The sequence below is a fragment of the Nannospalax galili genome, unplaced genomic scaffold, assembly GCF_000622305.1.
Source record: "Nannospalax galili isolate Female #2095 unplaced genomic scaffold, S.galili_v1.0 scaffold162, whole genome shotgun sequence".
NCBI classification, from domain to species: Eukaryota; Metazoa; Chordata; class Mammalia; order Rodentia; family Spalacidae; genus Nannospalax; species Nannospalax galili.
The window spans coordinates 3,251,137-3,256,148 of record NW_008350388.1 but is presented as its reverse complement, the minus strand read 5'-3'; the positions used below and the strand labels follow the sequence as shown (position 1 = coordinate 3,256,148).

The 5,012-nt window shown below is 44.5% G+C and overlaps 1 protein-coding gene across 1 annotated transcript in view; it reads right to left on the bottom strand.

The window, feature by feature from the left end:
* Psma8 (proteasome subunit alpha 8) overlaps positions 1-5,012 on the bottom strand; it is a 70,940-nt gene that overhangs the window by 37,423 nt on the left and 28,505 nt on the right. The window lies entirely within an intron of this gene.

Here is a 5,012-nt window from a genome sequence, read left to right as displayed (position 1 = left end):
TCTTGCTGGAAAAACAAACAGAGGACCAGATAATATCAACTATGTCCTGGAGCAAATACATTCAATATGTTGCTAACTTTCTTCCGTTCACCACCCACCCCAATGCCTCTAACTACTTCTTTTGTGCATCCAGCAATAGACCTTTACTGACAGCAGTACCAGTTAATACCACCCTTCTTTACCCAGAAACAAAAAAAGATTTCACTGACTCTCATCTAATGGATATTCCCTTATTCGAACAACTGGCTAACTATCCAATTTGTATTTCCAGCAAGAGTAAGCCTACTCATTACAAATGCCTCACTAACATTACTCTCTCCAGCATAGCATGTGTCACCCCTCCTCTTTTCCTATGGTGCAAAGGAAAAGCCAAGCACTGTGTTAACTCCTCTTTGTCCACCTTTTGTATATCGGTAATGATTACACCCCAGGTGTGCCTACTCGAGAAAGAGGAAGCTGCCCTCCTCCTTTACAGCTGCCAGCAGAGAGAAATCTTCATCCTTTTGCTAGTAGGGCTCGGACTTGCCCTCTCCCTGGGTGCTGGAGGCACTGCAGCTGCTGCTATTGTACAAACCCATCACCTGGCAGAAGACTTTCTAGACAAGCTGGACCAGGCAATGGCATCCACAACTGACAACCTCGAATCTCTCCAATGACAAATGAACTCTCTTGCCGGGGTTGTGCTCCAAAACAGAAGAGCACTGGGTTTAATAACTGCTGAACATGGGGGGATGTGTGTGGTATTGGGAAAGGAATGCTGTTTCTTTGTAAATGAATCAAATGTTTTTGAAACCGATGTTAACACTATCAAAAAAACTTTGTAATGATGCATTTTCAAAATTTCAGCCCACCAAACAATTAGGTTGGCTTAGTAATCCCTTGTTTGCATGGCTCCTACCCTTTGTTAGCCCCCTGGTCATGCTGTGTGATGCTTGCTCACTGTTTTATAAGATTTCTTCACCAACAAATTACCGCCATTGCTGAAAATTGCTACAAAACAGGTCATGGTCAATTATCAGACTTGGATTCTCCTGAGACAGATGAGTTGGCCCTTGGGGCTGGTGATGGCACTTCTCCATATTTAAATTAAACAGGGGGAGATGTTGGGGACCCCTGCTGTTTAGGGTAGAAGTCTCCCCATGTCCGGATAGCCACAAGCTGGCTTGGCACGAATGGGGAGACTCCTCTTCTCAGCAGGGCGCCTTCTGCTCTCCTCCCTGACTTACTTTTGAAGTGCCCGTCACAAGATACATGTTCTCTGGCACAGGAGCTACCAGGTTTTAATCAGGCGTTGTCTGATAGCCTGATAGAAGCCCACCGCCCTATGTAAATAAGGCATCTTAAAAGTACCTATCAGCTAAGACTTCTTCTGCTGTCTCTACACTATAAATAGTCCTAGTTTTACCCCAATAAAGTTGGAGCTGGAGCTGAATCACTGAGATCTGAGCTGAGTCACTTGTCTGAAGCTGTAACACTAAATCGTGTGATCCAGTCTCCCCGGAGGGGGCTATCCTTCCGTCATCGACTCACGGAAATCCAGCTTTCACCGCCCCGCACCTCTCCTCGTGACCTGGCAGCTGACGGGTCCCGAATTAAGAGAGAGAGTGCACGGGTGAAATTGGGGCGGAACTCGACTGGGCCAAACTCGGTAGCAGAGACCCACAGAGACCAGAGAAGCAGGGACCTGCCAGCAATGTGGAGAAGACACCCGCGGGACCCGCCGCTTCCCAGGTGCGCGCAGGAGACCGGCGCCACGCTAGCAGCTGGCGCCCCGAGATCCCCGCTCCCCATAGGTACCATTAATCTTTCTAGAATGATATGACACCATGATGTCCAACCATCAGATTGGGTCAGCTTGCAGGCCTGTAGATAGAGCAAATCTGTGCTTGGAACAAAAGGCTGTTGCATAATTTCTTGCCTGTGGCTCTTGACAATTCACTTTGGGTTGGCTGTTGTAAGTTTATCTCCTTCTACCTGGTTCTACACAGCCTTAGTTGTGAACTTTGCCAAGCTTTCATGTCATCCTGATCTAAAAGGTCTTTGACAGACAACACAGGGTAGTCCCCAATGAAAAACTTATACAGGTCAACCATCTCCTTAAGTGTCATATGCCTGCTGGTGTCATGAAAACATGAAATTCAGGTCACAAGTCTGAGACTTGGAGGCACTTATATTATGTCAATTACGACCTCATCACTGTTGACTATTCTCTAAGCCACCAAGTACAAACACACTTTTGACCCCAAGTTTTTGGCATCTTTCCTATGTCTCTCCTTGATGGCATTCTTCAGGTTATAGTAATCCTCTGTTGCTGCTCATGGCTGTTCATGGCTTCCATGAGGTGGGCTGTGCTGATAGAGGATCACGAACCCCGATGTGGCCAGCTTGTTGCCAGGAGGAAGACTTCCATCCATGACACTGAAAGCTGGACCCGGCAGAATGATTTGGAACTGGTGAGATTTCTTTAGTGGCCAGCCAAACTGATGACATAGAAGTACAGGGTCAACAGGTTTTTAGGGACCAAAGGACACCCCGAGAAAGGCACTCAGACCAAATTCTGACTTATTTTCCATTTCACTACCTTGGTCCTCTTTTCCACTTTATCAGTCTTTTGAACCATAACACTAAGTTTCTTGCTAATCATGGAAGGGGTAATAGTTTCACTGACAAGCTCAAGAGCCTTTGAGACACTCTTTCCCACACAGTGAGTCTTATCATTGTCCTGCAGATCTAGAGCCTCACAGATACCAGCTGAGACACCACTGGGTACAAGAGATCTGAAGAGACGTGAGGTAAGAGATCTACCTCAGCAGGTGTTTCTCTGAGAGATGAAGATCTCACTGGAATGAATCCTGAGAACAGACATGGTGATTTTCTGGCCACCAGATCTCATTGTACAGGAAAGAAGTGGAGGATCCTGCAGACACTGATGAGAGTCTTAAACTGGGGAGGCCTCTGAAAGTCACTGTTACTTCATGGACTGAGACGCTTACAGATCATATTTTGAGAACTGCCATTTTATACCTGTTTTGGCCAAATACTTTAAGTTTCTAAGGCCAAGCAACTGCTATAAAGAAAAGATTCTATACAAGTCTGCCTGAAAGTTTTTTTAAACATTTTATTTATTTATTATTTATTTTTTGCCTTTTTGAAGCAAGGTCTCCCTGTAGCCCCAGCTGTCCTAGAACTCACTATGTAGACCAGGCTGGCCTTGAATTCACAGAGATCTGCCTGCCTCTGCCTCCCAAGTGCTAGGACTACAGGTGTGCACACCTCACCCGGCTTTATTTATTTTTGTTTTATGTTTATGAGTATTTTGCCTGCATGTATATAAGTGCGCTCATGTCATCCAAAGCATGCAGAGGCCAGAAGAGGGTGCCAGATCCCCTGGAACTGGAGTTATGGACAGTTTTTAGCTACCATGTGGGTGCTGGGAATCAAACCTGGGTCCTCGGGAAGAGCAGACAGTGCTCTCAGCTGCTGAGCCATCTCTCCATCCCCAACCTGAACATATCTAATACTACAGCTTTTCCGATTTAAATGATAGGTTCCAAATCTGACAAGATAACAGAACCATCTTGGATAGTCTTCCATACCTCATCTAACATACCACCACATGCTTGCCTGTCTTTCTAACATCTAGAATATAAAGACTTTGTTTTAGACACTTCTATCCCCATGTCTAGAAGAGTGTCCAGGAGAGTACATCTAAAACAGGGCACATGGCCACAGTGTATATTTATAACTTCTCCTTCTACTACCAATTCCACAACCTCCTCTATCTTTGTTTTACAAGGATACAACCTAGCATTGCAAGGACAGCCATAGCTGTGTTTCCCTAGTTTATTGCACTGTTTTGTCAGGCTACTCTGTACAGTAAGTGTAAAAATATTAAACACAGAAACAAACAAAAAATTTAAAATTCAGTATTGAAGGTGAAATGCTACACAATCCCAGGAGCATAAGTCAAATCAGAAGACTTCATTCTAGCTAGGAGTGGCAGCCTGGATCTCAGCACTTGGGAAGATGAGGCAAGACGATCAGTGAAATTCAGTCTACCCTGGGCTACATAGTAAGACCTTGTATAAAACCCTGAATGAATTACCTTGGTCTACCACCTAAGAGTGGATACTAGAGTTCTATAACAAGCGCAGAGTCATCTGGCATTTCCTTACTGGAAAGGGTAAATTTCTGTTCCAAAACTGCTTCCAGTAATTGCTATTAACTAGGAGTGTGAACATAAAAATAAAATTGAAAAACATTTCACCCCTAAGCCTCAGTTACCAAATCCATAAATTTTACAGTTTTCAGATGTTTTTTGTTATAGATGATTAAGTTGCATAATACTTCCTTCAACCAAGATCTCATAAGAAAGCAAAATATGAAAATTAAGTAAACAGGGGCTGGAGAGCTGGCTCAGTGGTTAAGAGCTCTGGCTGTTCTTGCAGAAGACCCGGGTTTGAATCCCAGCACCCACATGGTGGCAAACAAATGTCAGTAACTCTAGTCCCAGGGGATCCAATGCCCTTTTCTGTCCTCTGCAGGCACTGCATGACACAGGTGCACTTACACACATGCAGGCATAACATTCATATACATAACAATAAAAACCTCCCACCCCAGTGTGCAGCATGAAGGCACCAAGCACAGCATGCTTCAAATCAAGGTGATCAGTGAATTTCCAACAGTTTCAAAATTCTGTCATTTTTCTAACTGACCGAGATACACTAAAAATACTTCTCTGGCCTTTAGGCAGAGGCAGGCGGATCTCTGTGAGTTCAAGGCCAGCCTGGTCTACATAGCAAGTCCCAGGCAAGATGGGGCTACAGGGAGACCCTGTCTCAAAAAGATCAAAAAAAAACAAAAAAAAAAACAAAAAAAAAACTTCTCTGGATGTCCTCAGAAAGTAGTCAAAGGGGAATGGAGAGATGGCTCAGTGGTTAAGAGCAGTGACTGCTCGATTCAGTTCCCAGCACCTACATGATGGCTAACATCCATCAGTATCTCCAGTT